Source organism: Nylanderia fulva, unplaced genomic scaffold (assembly GCF_048542155.1).
Source record: "Nylanderia fulva isolate GAGA-0341 unplaced genomic scaffold, ASM4854215v1 Scaffold118, whole genome shotgun sequence".
Classification (NCBI taxonomy): Eukaryota; Metazoa; Arthropoda; class Insecta; order Hymenoptera; family Formicidae; genus Nylanderia; species Nylanderia fulva.
In genome coordinates this window covers 356,163-375,909 of record NW_028189387.1, presented here as the reverse complement: position 1 = coordinate 375,909, position 19,747 = coordinate 356,163, and the positions used below count along the sequence as shown (strand labels likewise).

The following is a 19,747-nucleotide window of genomic DNA, read 5'->3' as shown; positions in this document are numbered from 1 at the left end:
ACATGTATTAAATTATAAAAACTACAGTCATTATATTAAAACTAACGCAAATTACAATCATTCTATAAACGTTTCGACCGCACGCGGTCTTCTTCAGTATAATTATTGAAATATAAATTCTTACAATTCACATAATATCGAAATTTAATTATAGTTATTCAGAATCAAGAGTTTTTGAGCAATTAACGCGTGTTTCAATCCGTCCTGTCCAACAATGTTCGCCTCGATATGATCCCTGATTTTGTTCAGATCTCGGATAGTTTCATCGTTAATATGCGAGAAATTAACCCGTTCCGTAGGCGCTGCGATTAATAAAAAATTACCGATCAACGTATGTCCAAATTATAATATGTATCCCCTACAATTGGTAGTATGCTTACCTATCATCGTTCTTCTTGACAATTTTGCTACTTATTAACAGTTATTAAGGATGACACATAACAAACCAACAATACAGAAAGACAGCTCATTTTAAACTCTACTTGATCGGAGAGCGTGCGTGTTTATATATGATCTAATATCTATGTTTTACGTTAATGTCCTATTTGTCCTATTATTATTTCTTGTTCGCTAATATATCCAAAATATCAAAATACGACTCGCTAAGTAACTCAGTATCTTTGTTTAAATTTAGTCCATTTTTTTGTTCCTTGATATGTAGCATCTCAGAAATGAGTCTTTTATAATAATTATTTTTGTTGTCCATGATCTTAACATTGTCCCAATTAAAAGTATGATGTTCATTTATTATGTGTTCAGAAATTACTGAATGTTTCGTTGAGTCCAATCTAATATTATTTTTATGTTCTTTTATTCGCGTCTGCAATTGCCTCTTTGTTTGGCCTACATAAGATGCATTACAATTATTGCAACTGATCTTATAAACCACATTCGAATTGCATGGATGTTTAGTTTTATCTTTCTGCGCTTTAATAATATTATCCAGTTTGTTGAGACATCTATACCCTACCATACAATTTTTATTTTTTACCGAGGAAACAATCATTTCTGAGATCCCATCTATATACGGAATGACAAAGAATTTTTTATTGACCGAGTCATTTCTTATACTTTTTGTTCTTTCTATGTTGGCCTGTCTCTCTATAATGCTCCCCTTAGATATGATGTGTTCTATCCGATGATTAATTTTGTTAAAAATGAGATCAAGAGGGTAACCATTGCTTCTGAGTATATTAATAATTAACTCCAAATTTTTATTAAAAAATAGTGGATGTGATAGCAATAGACATCTGTCTACAAGGTTATATATTATTCCAATTTTGTGGCATAATGGGTGGTTTGAATAAAATGATAACGTCCTTCCTGAGAAGGTTTCTTTTTGATACCAGTCTATATATATTTTGTTATTAATAATTTTAAGTGATAAATCTAAGAAATTCAAGCTATGGTTAACCTCTTGTTCGACCGTGAATTTAAGTCTTTCATGATAGTTGTTAAAATTATTCACAATCTGAGTCATATTAGTCATAGAGGTGGCCACTATTATGTCATCCACATAACGAAAATAAAACAAACATTCCAAATTCAACGCTTTGAGAACTGTATCCTCAAGATCTTGCATAACCAGGTCTGCAATAATTGGTGATAACGGTGACCCCATAGGGGTCCCAAACGTCTGTTTATAAATTATATCATCAAATGTAAAATATGTAGAAGTCAATATGAATTTTATACCCCCCAAAAATTCGTTTTTCGGTATTTTAGTATTTATTCCAATGTGATCCCATCTATCGTTAATACCGTCAATCGCAAGATCCAGAGGAACGTTCGTAAACAAAGACACCACATCCAAGGAAAACATCCTATCATTCTCATCAATCTTTTTACCAGACAATATGCTGTACAAATCAAAACTATTATTAATATGACTTTTCGCTTTGGGTAGGCTAGTTCGTAAGGTGTTTTGTAAAAACGAAGCCAGCGAGTATAGAGCTGTATCAACCGATGAAACTATGATTCTAACTGGATAGTTTTCCTTATGGATTTTACTTAATCCATACGCTTTTGGAAGGAGAGAATCACTACAACGTAATTTATAATATTCGTTTTTTGAAATATAATCTTCCTTAAGCCATCTCTTCAACAAATCATTCAAATCGTTCTCTATGTTTTTGCACGGATTTTTTTTAACAATAGTGTAAGTGTTGACATCTTTTAAAACGTTTTCCATTTTGTTAATATAATAAGATCTTTCCATTGCCACCGTAGCATTACCCTTGTCCGCGCGTGTGAATAGAACATTCGGATTGTCTTTACAAAATTTTATTAAATCTCTGTGTGCACCAAGTAATTTTTGTTGACTTACGTCATTTTTATCCTTCGTGTTCAGAAGTTGTGCAAATTTTGGAACCGCGATATTTCTGATCGTTGTGAGATTATTAATATTATTTCGTTTGCTATTACTCTCTATGTCCTTGATGAATTCATGTATCGCTGTTTTTTTACTAATATTCGGAAGAGTGTATTTATTTCGCGAGCCGCGAGTGAGTGAGAGTGTGTGCGAGAGACGTCTTTTGCGAGAAAGAACGTCTAGAGGACGTAACATTTTGGGGGCTCGTCCGAGATCGGATCGAAGGAATATCTCACCGCAGCGGAACGGAACGTCGAGAATGATACATTCCCCGAGGATTACCCGTTCACAAGCTCCGTCTCGAACGACTGGCAGCGAGGAATCAGGAGAGCAAACGGGCTCGTTACCGGAAGTCGCAGGAGAACCGGCGGTAACAGAATCTACAGCTCTTCGGGTTCTCCTTCTTGAAATGCGAGAGATGCGACAGGAACAGACTCGTCGAGAGGACGAAATTGCGGCGATGCTGCGTCGTCACGACGAGAAACTTCTAGCCTTGAAGGAGATTTATTCCCGACCACAAAATCTACAGCTAAGTCCTTCTAATAATAGAACGTGTGAAAATTCGGGTACGCATTTTTTAAATGAGAGGGAGAACGATTTTCGCGCGATATTAGGGTACAAATTAAAACCTGATACTTATGACGGGACAGTATCACTTCGTGAATTTTTCTCGCAGTTTAACTTAATTGCTCAAGCAAATAGTTGGGATGATACGACAAAGACTGTTGCACTCGCTTCGAGTTTGAGGGGAAAAGCGCGTTCAGTATTAGAGACGGTAGAAGACGTGTCCAATTTAGAATTCAACGAATTAAAATCAAAACTTGAATTGCGTTTTGGAGAAGGACTCTTATCACAAAATTATTACGTTCAATTTACAAATCGAAAACAAAAGTTTGGGGAAGATTTGGCAACATTAGGTTTGGAACTCGAAAGATTGGTTCGCCTTGCGTATCCCGAGTGCCCACACGAAATCCGAGATAAAATCGCCTGCGCGTAATTCATTTCAGCGATATATGATAATTTTGTCAAACGAACTTTACAATTAAAAAATATAACCTCATTGAGTTTGGCAATTGAAAGGGCAAAAGCCACAAAAATAATTCAAGGGGAGGGTTACGAAAAAAAGAGAGGAAATTTTAATTTTAATAAAAATTTTTCGAGTATTGAAAAAAAGAACGCGCAGGGTAATAAATTAGAAGGCGAACGGGATGAAAGAGATAAGAAAGAAAAGAACGGAAAAGGAAATTGGCCAGGCAGCCAATTTAGCGCCGGCCAAAGAGAATGTTGGACGTGTGGGAAAATCAGACATTTCCGGTACGAATGTCCTATTGAGAAGGGAAACTTGGTTTAGCTGAGCTTACCGGGGAGAGTTTGGCTTCCGTGAAAAATTCCTCGGAAGTTATATTAAATGTAAATAGAATTAAGGATAATGATTATTTCATTTTTAAAGAAAAAATAGATGATAAAGTATGTTCTTTCAAGGTTGACACGGGCTCCGATGTTTCCATAATAAATAGCAAATTTGTTGAAAAAGAGAAAAGGAAGATTTCTAAGAATTTTGTTAATTTAAGATATCCCACCGGAGAAAAAGTTCGTGTAGAATTTTGGGTAGAAGTTAAAGTCGAATTAGGAAAATATTCGTTAAAAATCCCAATGTTTATCGCAGACATAAATGATGAATATCTTTTGGGAATAGATTTTCTAAAAATGGTAAATTTGGAAAAAATCTTTGAATCGGCTTTTGGAATTCCGACGTTTGAAAAAGAAATAGCTAGAATTGAAGATTCTTTTAAAAAAGTTCCAATCCCCTTGAAAGAACTCTATGAAATAAATTCTCAACATTTAACTAAAATAGAAAAGGAAAGTTTTGTCGATTTTCTTAATGAATTTGATGATTTATTTTCTGAGAACATTATTGCGGGAAATTGTAGTGTTGTAGAACATATTGTAAATGTGCGAGATTCTCCTCCCATAAAACAGGTTCCTCGTAGGATTCCGATTCAAATGAGGGAAGAAGTCGATAAGATTTTGGAAGATATGAGTTCACGTGGAGTAATTGAGGAGTCACATAGTCCATGGGTTTCTCCTGCTGTCATGGTTAAAAAGAAGGACGGTTCTATAAGGTTCTGTGTTGATTATAGAAAATTAAACAAGGTGACTATTAAGGATTCTTATCCCCTTTCCCGAATTGATGACATTCTTGATCAGCTAACAGGTAATTCTTGGTTTTCCACTCTTGATCTTAAAAGTGGGTATTGGCAAATTAAGATCCGTCCCAAAGAGAAAACGGCTTTTTCAATAGGAAAAGGACTTTGGCAATTTACAATTATGCCCTTTAGGTTGTGTAACGCCCCTGCAACATTTGAACGCCTTATGGAAAAGGTCTTACAAAATTTATTATCAAAAATTTGCCTTGTTTATTTGGATGATGTGATAATTTTTGGGAAAAGTTTTACTGAAATGATAAACAATCTTATTGTTAGAACAGTATTTTTACGATTAAGAGAAGCAAATTTAAAAATAAATCCGAAGAAATGTGTGTTATTTAGTAAAACTGTAAAATATTTGGGTCATGTGGTTTCTGCGGAGGGCGTTGTTACAGATCCCGATAAGATTTCCGTTGTTAAAGATTGGCCAATACCTCACACAAAAAAACAATTACGAAGTTTTCTAGGATTTTGTTCTTATTATCGTAAATTTGTTAAAGGATTCTCTTCCTTAGCTAAACCCCTTTACATGTTGACAGAAGGTCAAATTAAATACATATGGGGAGATGAATGTCAAAAAGCTTTTGAAAAGTTAAAGTTTTTATTATGTTCTTCTCCAATTCTTTCTTTTACAAGGGAAAAGGGAGAATTTTTATTAGATACCGACGCGTCGAATATAGGAATCGGTGCAGTGTTGTCTCAGAAACAAGATGGAGAAGAGAAAGTAATTGCTTATTTTAGTCGTGTGCTTAATAAAGCTGAACGGAACTATTGCGTTACTTGTCGGGAACTTTTAGCGATAGTAGATTCTATAAAATTTTTTCGTCATTATCTTTTGGGACAAAAGTTTTTAATCCGTACGGATCATGTTTCGTTACGATGGCTTTTATCTTTCAGAGATTTGGAAGGTCAATTAGCTCGATGGATGGAAAGATTACAGCAATACGAGTTTGAGATTATCTATCGTAAAAGGATTTCTCACAATAATGCTGACGGATTGTCTAGAAGACTTTGTGAATCAAACAATTGTCAATATTGTGCAAAAGTGGAAAAGAAAAATTCAGAGGAGAGAGAACAAACAGTTTCTCGTATTGTGTTCGAAGGCGAAAATTTGGAAAATTGGCGTGAAATGCAACGACAAGATCCTGACATTTCATTTATTCTTCGTGCCAAGGAAACAAAAATTTGTCCCCCACGCTCAGAAATAGTCGGAGAGGACATTTCAACTCTAATATATTGGTCGTATTGGGATTCTTTGATTGTGAAAAATGGGATCCTCTATAAAAAATGGGAAGCTCCAAATTTAAAATCAAATTTTCTCCAACTCGTGGTTCCTCGAGTACGAATAAAGGAAATATTAGAGGAGACGCATGATTCTCCAACAGGAGGACATTTCGGAGCCAATAAGACTCTAGGAAAAATTCGAAAACAATTCTTCTGGGCAACCTGCAAACAAGATGTTGAGGAATGGTGCAAAACCTGTAAAATCTGTGTTTCAAAGAAAGGTCCTTCAGGAAAAGGGAAATCTCCTCTACAAATTTTTAACGTTGGAGCTCCATTAGAGAGAATACAGATGGACATACTTGGTCCTCTTCCTTTGACAAGATCCGGAAACAAATATTTGCTTGTTATCGTAGATTGCTTCACTAAATGGGTGGAGGCTTTTCCTATTAAAAATATCAGAGCTAAAATGGTCGCTGAAGTCTTTGTTAATCAATTTATCTCAAGGCATGGAATTCCAAGTGAAGTTCACACTGATCAAGGGAAGAATTTTGAATCACAACTTTTTTCAGAATTAATGAAATTACTCGGGATAAGAAAAACCAGAACTACCGCCTTGCATCCTCAATCTAACGGACAAGTAGAACGCCAACATCAGACTATTTCAAATTTCCTAGCGAAATACGTATCGGAAGATCAAAAAGACTGGGATCGATGGATTCCCATGTTTCTTTTAGCTTACAGATCTTCGAAGCATGAAACCACTGGCGTGACTCCGGCAGAGCTATATTTTGGTAGGGAAATAAGGTTACCAGTGGATCTTTTACGAGGAAATCCTGAATCTTCTGAAGGAAGACTTCCAAGAAAAAATTTTACTAGAAATCTAAAAGAGAAATTAAAAGAAATGCATTCTTCGGTTAGAGAGCGAATGAATCTGAAATCTTCTCAGATGAAGATTCGTTATGATCGTAGTGCCAGAAGAATTCTTTTCGAAGTAGGACAGAAGGTTTGGTTTTATAATCCTCGTAGGGTTAAAGGGAAAGCTCCGAAATTACAAGGAAGTTGGGAAGGTCCATTCCGGATAGTAAAAAAACTTAGTGACGTGGTGTTTTGCATAGAAAGATCGTCTAGACATAAGAGGAAAATTGTACATTCAGATAGATTAGCTCTTTTTCTCGAGAGAAGTTTAGAAAAATAATTAAGTAGATTGGAGCCCGAAAATGTCAATTTTTATTTAAAAATTCGGGGGGATGTTTTAATTAAAATAAAATAGAATAAGTTACTGCGCATTTTATTTTTCGTTATAGAGTCTTCAATTTGGAAAGAAATGTGTCTTTGACCTGAGAAAAGTTTCCTGAATGGCGGAAAAATTGATCTCCCAGCTTAGTCTTCGAGGGAGAAAATCTTCTTCCGTCTTTATTCTACTCTAAGAAGACTGTCTTGCCCGCGGTTTTTGATCCGTGGTTTTCCCGCGGGACTTTGGGCAAATGCCGAGACAGGGACTTGGGGAGTCCATGAGGGACGATGGGTCCACGGAAGATACCCCCCCCCCTTGTCTGAACCGGAGGACAAAGGGAGACTGGGACTTATCTTCAAGGAATTTTGAAAGTCGATTGGGACCAAATTGACGGAGTCGCTCGGTAACCTGCGGCAGCAGCCCAGGGTAGGGCAGAAAGACTCTACGATCTTCGCACCCGTCCCGCGTATTACCTTTATTTATATTTCTTTTCTCTGGCCAATTTAAAATTCATATATTATTATTATTATTAATATTGAGAGCCGACATATATTTCTTATCTAATTTTATTTACGCCTGGGCCTAACCATGGCGTTATTTACTAACATCTACTAAAAGGCAAATGAAAAATATAGGATCGAAAGGGTCTGAATAGCTTAGTTGGTAAGAGCAGTCGCCCGGAAAGTGAAAGACGCGGGTTCGATTCCCGCTTCAGCGATTTTTCGGACCTATATTTTTCTCGCCTATTTTTCTCCATATGTAAAGTTCAAGATTAATTTACATATGGAACTTAGTAATCTCAAACAAAGAGATACAGTTCCGAATAATTAATTTTTCGTGCTTTGGCTCTGTTGGCCGATTTAAAAAACATCATATTTATATTCTTAATATTGAGAGCCGATAAAAATATTTCTTTCTGATTTTATTCACGCCTTGGCCTAATCACGGCGTTATTTACTAACATCTACTAAAAGGCAAATGAAAAATATAGGATCGAAAGGATCTGAATAACTTAGTTGGTAAGAGAAGTCACCCGGAAAGTGAAAGACGCGGGTTCGATTCCCGCTTCAGCGACTTTTCGGATCTATATAATATTCGCGCCATTTCTCTATATGTAAGTTTCGAGATTAATTTATATATAGAACTTAGTGATCTCAAACCAAGAGATACAGTTTCTAATAATTAATTTTTCGTGCTCTGTTGGCCGATTAAAAAAAAACATCATATTTATATTCTTTAAATTTCTTGTTTTGTCGGGCAAAGAGGAGAGAGGCTCGCAAGAGCATCTGTCCTCAGAAGAGGCCGCACTGTCTCCCGAACGAGCTTCTCAGGGCCTAGAGGGGATCAGTGCCCCCCCGATCGGCGATCTCGTAAGAGAAACTGATGCAGAGCCGAGAAGAGGAGGGTCAGAAGGGACAGGGAGAAGGCTCTTACAGGGCAGATTCTCTGTTTATCTTCAACTCCTGAAAAAAGGAGCCGGCCGGGCTCCGATAATACTCCCCCCACGGTGCAGAGAGCGGTAAAAAATCCTAGGGCTCATGATACTGGGTTCTATGTTGTTGCCGTGGACCCTCTGGCGAAGACAATTGTTTTGAAGGGCTACCCTGAGCAGGTGATGTAACGACCTCGTTGTTACTACCGCCTCACGGGCCGATCACCCGCCCGCCACATGAGGTTCTGGCACCTAAGGCGCCCCTAGACGCCATACACAGGCTGTTCTACTACTGGCGCCGTCGCGTTATTGGCGCCACCCCCGCCGTGCGCTCGACGCATGGTGGGAGGCCGTCGACCGGGTATATAAGCCGGCTCGGCGGATGAGCCAGTACCAGTCCCGTTCCAGACTCCTATACTAGGCAACGGGTTTCTCGTTGTTAGGCCGGGCTTCTCGGTTTCTGGTTCCTTCGGTTTGCATCGGGCAACGGGTTTCTCGTTGTTAGGCCGGGCTTCCCGGTTTCTGGTCTCTTCCTCCTACAGTACGAGTTTCTCGATTTCCGATTGTTCCTGATACTAATCCCTCTCGAGGGTACACCTTGCCGCGGTGAGAGGGCTCACAAGGAAAGGGTCCAAAGTGTCCCCCTCCGATTTTAATGAGCTTTGAATATGTTGTACTCTAGATCAAAATAGAAGACACGTATTTTTTTATAAGTGCTAATTTGGCCTGTTAAGGGGGTGAAACACCTTTTTGAAAAAAATCGTTTTTTTCATTTCTCAGCAAATACCGTCGAAGCGATAAGAGATATAAAGAAAAGTTTCAAATAAAAGTTTTATGGTTTTTAATGTACTTCAAAATCATGTAATCAGATTTGTCGAAAATGTCATATTTTTCGAAATCTCCCCCCCTCCCTTTCAATGTTTGAAAATTTTTAAATTTGTCTTATAACAAAACTTATAGCTCATTTAACGACAAATTCAATCATATATAATAAAGTTGTATTCCGAAGTCGCATTTTTCAGAAATAAATTAAAAATATCCCTATACACTACTATACGCCCGCTTTATCCGCCTCATGACGCTCGTTATTCACAGCGACAGTTATTTTTCTTCGCAAACTCACAGAGGCAACCATAAATTAGCATTAAATAATTTATGAGAATATATTTTTATAAATTATAGAAATTATATTTATAAATATAATTTATAATTATATAATATATATAATTATAATATATATATTATGTGACAATAAATATACATATAATTTATATGGAAAAGAAATGTTTTTAATGCATAAAAAATAAAACTAGTCGGACAAGGAAAATTATTGATCAGATGCCGAGGTTAATAGATCCAATTCTATGATTAAACTTGAATTTTAAGAAAAATAGTCGTTTTTTATAATAAAGTAAACAAATTTTAAATGATAAAGAACGTTTTTATGCAAATATACATTTTTTTGTTAAAAGTTTTATAAATAAAACATATTTATATGTTACTATATTTTAATTTATACATTTTTGCAGATAACATCCTTGCTCATATACAACATACATTACATACTTGAAAGAAATAGAGTATTTTACTAATCAAAATATTCTGTTTTATAATATTTAATTTCTTAAAGTATAAAGTAAATGTAATACACATTGTCTTACATTATTAAGTCATTATATATATGTATGGTATATGGAAATATTACATAAAATACCGTACATAATTATTGCATACAAGAATAAAAAATATTCATGGTTGATATCGGTTACAAAGATGATGATCATGAAAGAAATGATTTATACAAAGGAATTTTTTACACCATGCGCAAGAAATTACAGCAATTTCACCGCAAATATCACATGTTGGTTTTAAATTAGTTTTGAAACAAAAATCTACTGGTGTATCAAATTTTTCTGGTTTCTTTTCTAAATAACCACTTTTATACCATGCATATTTGAATAAATTTTTAAACCTTGGTGATGAAAATTGATTATGTGTTAATGATTGTAATTTTAAAATATTGTTTCTTGAATGAAGCTTGACGTCAAGATCTAAAAGCATGATGGTATCTGAAAAATGTCTAACAAAATTTTTCCATAAACGAAAACCGAATACATCTAAAGGTTGTATTTTTTCCGTTGCTCCAGCTGGTATAGTTAACAAATTAATATTGTCTATAAAATCTGGTTTGTTTCTTTGAATTATATCAGGACAATGACCAGTCCAAGAATCTAATAATAACACTGATTTTGGTCCAACATTTGGAAAAAACACTTCTTTTATCCAGATCTCAAAATGATGCGATGTTAATTTTCCAGATTTTGATGCCATGACAAAGATATTATTATCTTTAAACATTGTTTCTTTTACTATTGGACCAAATGTTCCAGTAGGTTCTTTTAAAACAATAAACAGAGGCGATAATAATCTACCATCAGCTGAAACAATAGGTTGTATAGTATAACTATGTGTAGTTGCTGATATGGATTGTACTATGCGCTCTACTTTTTTAATACCAATAGGTGATAGTGAACGACCGGAATGAAATTCTAATTAAAATCCACTTTGGTCTGAATTATATACATTTTCAATGCCATATTGTATAATAAAAGATTTAACATTTTCGATAAATGACTTGCTTCGTGCTTCTAAATCTTTGTCTGACGCTAAATGTTTTTTTGTTATAAATTTTGTAATTTTTCTAGATACGATATTATGTGCAAGCTTAAACCTTTTTATCCATGATAATGATGCTGTAAACCCAAGTAGATTTACTTCCTTCTGTGCGCGAATAGCCCATCGAGCAATATCAATGTCATGAATAATTATTCCCTTTTCAATACCTTCATGGAATTTATTTAACGTATATGTTGAAATTTCTTTCAGTTTATCAAATCTGCTGCCATCTTGATTTACTTGCTGCTCCCATCTTCTTAATTGACGTAATGACGTAACTTTCCAAAATCTATTTCTTATAGTTGCAAGAGTTCTTGACTTTTTTGTTCTACTTCTCCAAAACTCTACTGCATTTCTTTTATATTCTATTGGTACAGAATCCGCAACACATTCAATTTCTTTTACAAAATATGTGTCACCTTCTTTTTCTTCATCAATTACAAGTTCTACTTCAGGTATATCAAATTCGTTTTGAAAATCTAATGATGATTCTTTATAAACTTCAAACGCTTCTTCATACATTGATCGAAGTGTATTTTCCATCATGTCTTTTTTTTATTTTCATCTGTTGTAACAGGACTTTCTGGGAATTCCCCAGTCATATACAGTGCAGTGTATAGCAGTACTGCTACATTTCTTGGATTAAACATTATCTAAAAAAATTATTAACATTATGTATATTTGTTTTATAAATATTAGCAAAAAAATACTTATTAGCAACAAAAATATTTTATTATTTAATGCGTATTAATAATTTGTTATGTTTTCCGAGTTTCATGAAAAATAGAACACTGTTTTATCACATAATTTATAATAACTTAAATAAAGTAATAAAATATTAATTATAATTTAAATACATTAAAACAAAACAGATAAACCGCAATTTTGAATAAAGTGTAAGTAAAAGCAAAAAACTATAAAAGTTTTAAAAATCGGAAAAGTACTTACATACTGTATTGTTGTGTGCGTGGGGCACAATTGTTTTTTTCAGGATAACGGCTAGTCTTGTTAATTAACTCGAGCACTTGTTAATTATTTGATAACTGATTTGTGACTGTCCGCCGCTTCTAGGCGGTGATTTTTAACGCCTCCGGTTCTGAACGATTATCGGAGGGGGATCGCGCAGTGGCATGACGCGGTGGAATAAAATCATCAGTTATTTCTAAAGTGGCGTGATCAAAATGCAAGCAAAAGAAGTCCAAAGACTTCCTTCCTCGCATTTTATTGCAATTCAGCGCTATTTCGAGAGTGATTTCTTTCTCTATTTGATGACTTGGCCGTGTGATACTGGCTGTATCAGCACTTCGGGCAACTGACCTTCTTATCCCGACGCATTTTTTCGCTTGCTTTATAAGTTATAATCCTTTTAATTATTTTATTATATATATAAATATATTTACTATCGCGCTCGCGTATATTCGATAAACGCTTTAATAGTAATATGTGTTCCACTGCACGCAGTTGTTAATAAAATAATATATTGTACCAACTCATTTCGCGAATGCGACATCTGTTTATTCATAGAATTGAATCTATTAACCTCGGCATCTGATCAATAATTTTCCTTGTCCGGCTAGTTTTATTTTTCATGCATTAAAAACATTTCTTTTCCATATAAATTATATGTATATTTATTGTCACATAATATATATATATTATAATTATATATATTATATTATTATAAATTATATTTATAAATATAATTTCTATAATTTATAAAAATATATTCTCATAAATTATTTATTGCTAATTTATGGTTGCCTCTGTGAATTTGCGAAGAAAAATAACTGTCGCTGTGAATAACGAGCGTCATGAGGCGGATAAAGCGGGCGTATAGTAGTGTATAGGGATATTTTTAATTTATTTCTGAAAAATGCGACTTCGGAATACAACTTTATTATATATGATTGAATTTGTCGTTAAATGAGCTATAAGTTTTGTTATGAGACAAATTTAAAAATTTTCAAACATTGAAAGGGAGGAGGGGGGGTGCATTTCGAAAAATATGACATTTTCGACAAATCTGATTACATGATTTTGAAGTACATTAAAAACCATAAAACTTTTATTTGAAACTTTTCTTTATATCTCTTATCGCTTCGACGGTATTTGCTGAGAAATGAAAAAAACGATTTTTTTCAAGAAGGTGTTTCACCTCCTTAACGGCCAAATTAGCACTTATAAAAAAATACGTGTCTTCTATTTTGATCTAGACTACAACATATTCAAAGCTCATTAAAATCGGAGGGGGACACTTCCGACCCTTTCCTGTCAGTATCCTCGGAGGATGGCTTCCTTCACGGACCCACTCAGTCACGTTGAGGGAGGGCTCACCACCCTTAGAGAAGAAGCAAACGTACCCAAAATTGGGGCAGTCAATACATATAAGAGAGTGAGGGGCTTCCCGTAATTGCCCGCTTGTCGGACTGGCTCCTAGTTCGACGTTCTGACGTTTGAAGTAAGGGAAGCACCGGAACCTCCACACTGCATAGCTACGAGTCGGTACCGAAAAACCAAATGGCTCAAATGTGGCAAGCACAAATCTGTGTTGGTCGAGTGGTCAGTGTCAGCAGTCAGTTAACGTGGCTTCTGGCTGCTCGCGGCTTAGCATCTACTCCAACAAATAAAAGCCGTGGGGACGGCTAAAGCTCTAATCCAGGCGAAAAATGAAAAACCAAGAAAAACTCCTATAAATAAAAAATGAAAGGGATAAATATATAACGGACCGCTTTCTCGGTGCGGCCGGATCGCTCAATCGGGATCACAAGGTTCGAGAAAGAGTTAAATTCAAGAAGCGTGCGACACGAAGTGTAGATTTGACAAAGTGTTTATTGTTGTGTGTTATTTACAAGTGTGTGTGTGTATGTGTGTATGTAGGTGTGGTTGTGCGTGTTCGCATCATATGTGTATGTCGCGGTGTGTGTGACGGCGTAGATGATTTTACAAAGGTATGACGTGTGTATTTGTGTATGAAAATAAATGCGTCTGTGGTTGATCGGCGCGGGTCCGGTTGGCGGTATGTGTCGGCGTCGGAGTTGTGTATCGGTGTTGCAACAGATGCGCCGATTATAATTTCCGTGGCATGCAATGCACGGTAGAAATAATATCTTTATTTTGCGTCGCGATCGTGATTCGGGCCTTTAAAGGCACGGTCCTTTAAAGTCTCGCGGTCGTGTTTATATTTGGTTGTCGGCGCGGCGCGGTCCGGGGCGCGGTGTGGTCCCGAGTTGTTATTGTCGCGTATCCGCTTTTTTTCTCTCTCGCGCGCGGCCGGATGAGAGAGTTGACGCTCGGGTTTTCTTTCGGTGAAATTGAGGTTTATTTCGGAATATCCGCGTCGCGGGGATTCTGTTATGATTTTCGGTTCGGAATAGGCAATCGGCCGCGGGAGCTCCCGACAGAGGCGGAGAACGCCCAACCTCTGGTTTTCTTGGCCGATCATGTAGGAGGATACTGCAAGGAGCGGGCTTAGAGAGGAAGCGCTCAAAGCAGCTTAGCAAGTGGGAACGCACCCACACGAGACAGGGCACCTCCGATCTCTTCTTTCTAGTTTGTCTTGGCGTTTTTCCGGAGCGGTAGACGTCCTAAGATACGGAGCGGAATGTCTCGTTTCGATTTCTCCCGGCCTTTTTATACGGCCGTTCGTGTACGTTCGGAATTTTCCGTCTGTCGCCGTGATCGTTCGGTATCTTTTTAATTAGTACGGATCGTGGGAGAAAGTATTATTCGACCGTCCTTCCTCGCGCTATTTATCGGGTGTTTTTGTATCGTCGGCGCGGGCTGTATTGTTATAAATATATCATAAACAAACAAGTAAATAAATAAATAAATAAACCATAAAGGGGGAATAAAGTCATACTAAGCATACAAAACAATATAATAGTTTTGCTGAACTTTCTCTCTAAAAAGAGAAAAACCAAGAGTGAAGCATAAAAGAAAGAACAAGTAAAACTGCAAATAATTGCAAATAAATGGCAAATGATTGGAATTTGGAAATTGTAGACCAGAAAGCGCAAATACGCAAAACAAAAAAAAAGAAGAAATAAAAGCCCAAAGAACCGGTGTCTTAAGGTGCAGGCCCCAGAGTGTTCGGCCCGAAGCTCGCCTGTTTCCCCTTACAAACTCTGGGTGCTCTGAAACACTGACTGCTCCCAGGCGCGCGTGCCGGGTCTGTCGGGTGTCAGGTCAAAGGCTGCGAGTGTATCCTTTTGGGATGTGGCACACACTCGCGGCTGGAGATCGGCCCGGCGGATCGAGCGCGCAGCGAAGCAGTCAAAGAGCACTCGGTGCTTCTCCCTGCGGCGTGCCATACGCGGGGGGTTGCGTCGGAAGTTATCGAAGGACAAGGTCCCCTTCGACCAAGAGCAGATCGGACCCAATCCCACAGGTTACAGGCCCAGACCATGAGATCACAGGCCCAGATCATGACGTCGCGCGCTCAGACCAGGGAGTCACGGGCGTGCACTCATTTGCCAGGGAAAAATTTCGAAATTCTACAGGTTACAGGCCCAGACCGTGAGGTCACAAGCCCAGACCATGACGTAGCGTGCTCAGTCTGAAAAGTCATGAGCGTGCACTCATTTGCCAGGGAAGAAGGTTGAGTGAGCATTGGAGACGGGAACTCGGCTAAAGTCTAGCTCGGGTGGAGAATCGTCCTGGTGGATGGACGAGACTTCACATGCCCGATGCGCGACCACTACAGAAACGAGTGGACCCCCCGAGGTGCGCTTTGAGAGTGCCCGGAGAGTACGCCGTGTTGTGGGTTCCAAGAAAGCAACACGCTGTGGTATAATGGGCTGAGGGTTAAGCACCTAAAAGGACCTAGTTGAAGGACCCAAGCAAGTTTCGCAGAAGTAACAAACTACAAAAGTGGAGACCCCTGGGACGCACGCTGGTGCCGCCCCCGAGGGCTCGTTACGTTATGGGCTTTGGAAAAGCAACACGCCGCGATTGAGCGTATAGGTGCTTAATGGATTGATGGTTAGATACCAAAAGGACCCAACTGAGGAACCCAGGCAGACTTTGCAGAAGTGACGGGCTCCAGAGGGAGCACGCTGGTGTCACTGCGGGGGCCTGTTGCGTTGTGGGCTTCAAAAAAGCAACACGTCGCAGCTGGACTTGTGGCTGCTTCCAACGGGCTGATGGTCAAGTACCTAAAGGACCCAACTGGAAAACCCGGGCAGGTTTTGCAGAAGTAACTAGCCGAGAAGGCTGAAGCCCTGGGAGTGCACGTTGGTGTCACTCCTGGGGCTGGTTACACTATGGGTTTTAAAAAAGCGACGCGCCGCGATGCGGTCTGCCGTTGCTTAGGGGACTGCAGGTAAATACCTAAAGAACTCAGCTGGAGGACCGAGGCAAGCTTTGCAAAAGTAATAAGCCGCGAAAACGGTGGCCTCTAGGGGTGCACGCCGGTGCCACCCCGGGGGCCGATTACGTTATGGGCTCCAGAAAACGAAAGCAACACGCCGCGATGCGACATGTCATTGCCAAATGGGCTGAGAGTGACACTCTAAAGGACCCAGATGGAGGACCCAAGAAAGCACTAGAGAGCGGCACACCGCGCTATGATCCTGTAAATGTGCTCGGGAAGAAGCGGTGCTGAAAGTAGAAAATATGAAATCTGATGACTCGCAAGGATCTACGAGGACCAAAGCGTAAAGCACAAGGGATCATTCGAGCGATGGTAGCAGATACCCAAGGCCTGCAAAAGTACAAATTTCCAAAACGACATGACATTGCAAAAGTAGAGTGCCAGAGGAGAGTCTAAGCAAAAGGAAGGGTTGGTGAGGAACAACCAGAAATGCCCGCTCATCGTGCACAACTCAAAGCCGATGTTCTAATTAGAGCAGACACCGGGGCGAGGGCTCACTACCCTCAGAGGGGAGCCTATCCCACGTATACACACTGTAGCGGGGAAAGGGCTTACTATCTTTAAGAGAGGTGTACCCAATGTACCCGACCACTGAGGCAGTCAATATATGCAAGGAAGAGGGGGGCTTTCCGTAAATGCCCGCTTGTCGGACTGGCTCCTAGTTCGGCGTTCTAATGTTTGGAGTAAGGGTAGCACCGGAATCTCTACACTGCATAGTCACGAGTCGGTGTCGAAAGACCAAATGGCCATGTGGCAAGCACAGATCTGTGTTGGACGAGCAGTCAGTGCCAGCAGTCAGCTGACATGGTTACAGGCTGCTCGCGGCTTAGCATCTATTTCAACGAGCTGAAAACAGTAAAGTTGAATTTGAGCGAAAACAAATTACGCAAACAAATAATAACCATACAAATAAGTAAACAAAACAAAATATAACACAACAATGAATCAAGGGGACAATTAGGTAAGATATTACAAAAGTGAGAATACAGCTGGACTCTCCAAATAAACAATTATAATCGCCCTCTTGGATAAAAATGATCTGAAATACACACATGGAACTGACCATAGCAGAACTGCACAAGAAAATGCATAATGATGCGGAGAAAATAGCAAAAAGAAGATCCCAGATGGTAAGGACCGTCGGGTGAGGAACATTTAGGAATGTCCGCTCGTCGCACTGAGCTCGAGTCAGCGAGCTAAGCAAGAGCAACTACCAGGTTTGCCGCACTTGCGGCTCGCTCGTCCGTCGTTGTTTTTATCGCTTGTTCGGGATAGTCGTAGGGTGCAAATAGGTAGGCGTTTTTTAAAAATGGCGCTCGTCTCGATACCAAGGTGTGTAGGCACCGCGCCAAGGATATGAATGGTCGCATAGGCGTTACGGATGCGGCCGCTAACGGTTCGCCCGGGATATCTGCCGTCCTCCCGGCGTATTTAGGCTTGGTGGCGTATAGAAGGCTCTGCGTCGCTTGACCCCCCTTTCTATCACACTCGTGGGAACACAATAAATATTGCTAATTTAAATTCGATGGGGAGGAGGAGTGCTCGCCTGGCTGCTCGCTTCCTGCCGGGCGTGGCGAGAAACCAGGAAGCACGGAGTGCGCTTATTGTCGAGTCGCGAGTACGCTCGTTCGCATGCTCGTTGACGGCCTCCGTCTCCTTTGGAGTGCCTCACCAGCCTGCGGCCGAGCGAAACCGTGATGCAACACGTATCGGTGCGCAGTCTCAGGGTTGCGGCCTTCGTGCCGTCCAAGTAGCTTTAACGCGATGCGACGTGACCGCGAATAACAAACTTAATCGGGTAATTTGCGCCAAAATTAAATCCGCAATTAGCACCGCAATTAGCGCCGCGACCAGGTTAGCGAACAGCCCCGCGAATAAAATTAATACCGCGTGTGTCCCACAACCCCAGCGTAGGCGTCCCGAAATTTTAGCGTGCGTCCCACTACCTCCAGCGCAAACCACTCCCCCTAGGTCGTCATCGTTTTCTCCGACCGTGAGACAACCGCAAGGCACGGCAAACTCTACAAGTGACTTCTCACTAACAACCATGGGAGTGAGAATCTTGCAGCTGAACATGAGGCGTTCGGCTGTGATGACGGGAGAGGTGCGTCAGCTCTCAAAAAGCGACTTGACGTTCTGTTATTGCAGGAACCATACGTCAAGAAGCGGGACCAGAGTCATACCCTAGTCGGATTAGGAAGCGGAATGAAGGTGGCTGCGCTCGCAGCGTCCGTGGGCGGCGGTAGCGGTATTAATTCCAAATGTTGTTTATCTCGTAGCTTAGCACGTCTCACTGCGTGGAAGTGCAAGCTCCCAACTTCTTTTTCCATGTTGTATCGTGTTACTTCCAGTACAGCGACAAGATAGAGAAACACCTCAGACACCTCGAGATGGTGTTTTATTCGCTGAGGGGAAGAGACTCATTGTCGCAGTAGACGCCAATGCTCGATCGTTACTCTGGGAACCCCAAGAGACAGACGAAAGAGGTGCAAAATTTGAAGACTTCATTCGAGCACATAGCATGATTGTGGTCAATGATGCTGGACAGAAGCCTATTTTTTGGACGACAAGAAGACCGTCATACATCGACGTTACCTTGGTGTCGTTTCCCATGAACTAGTTCATCGGCGATTGGAAGATGAGGAGTGACTGGACGACCAGCGAACCACAATTCCGTCAACGTCAGGCTGAGAATACTGAAGGAGCGAAGAGTGGTGAGAGCCAGGAACACACAGTTCGACACACGTCGGGCCGATTGGAATCGGTTCTCTGAGAGCCTCGCTGATCTCTCGAGATCCAAGCTGGAGGCTCTCGGCCTGGAGTCGTCGGAAGAAGTCGAGGAGATGGCCAAGACTTTTACAACTGTCCTCTGTGAGGCGTGCGCGTCCTCAATGCCCAGAAAAAGGCAATTCCGAAAATTCAACCTATGGTGGACTATAGAGCTCACGATTACCAAGAAGGAGGTATACAGACTTAGACGTGCCCTCAAGAACGAACAGAAGAGCCAACTTCACCTTGAAAAACTAGCAGAATATTGCTCTTCTTTGCGATTATATAGTAAAAAGGTGAAGAAGGCAAAAATCGTGAGTTTATCGCAACAGGCGGATTAACTTTGGGTTGAAAGAGTGCTCAGCACGCTCCGAGGCGGCGGATCCTCTGAACTAACCATAGAGGAAACTGCCAGCCGATTGCTCGAGGTCCACAGACCTCGCAGAATCGCGGACGATACCCT

General features: G+C 39.8%; 1 pseudogene across 1 annotated transcript; it reads right to left on the bottom strand.

Annotated features, from left to right (window-relative positions):
* Positions 1–9,941: 9,941 nt before the first annotated feature.
* On the bottom strand, positions 9,942–12,247 carry LOC114935774 (uncharacterized; annotated as a pseudogene). Its single transcript, XR_014926426.1, has 2 exons — positions 12,097–12,247; positions 9,942–11,797 (listed from the first exon to the last, which is right to left on the bottom strand). The product of XR_014926426.1 is annotated as an uncharacterized LOC114935774 (transcript).
* Positions 12,248–19,747: the final 7,500 nt, after the last annotated feature.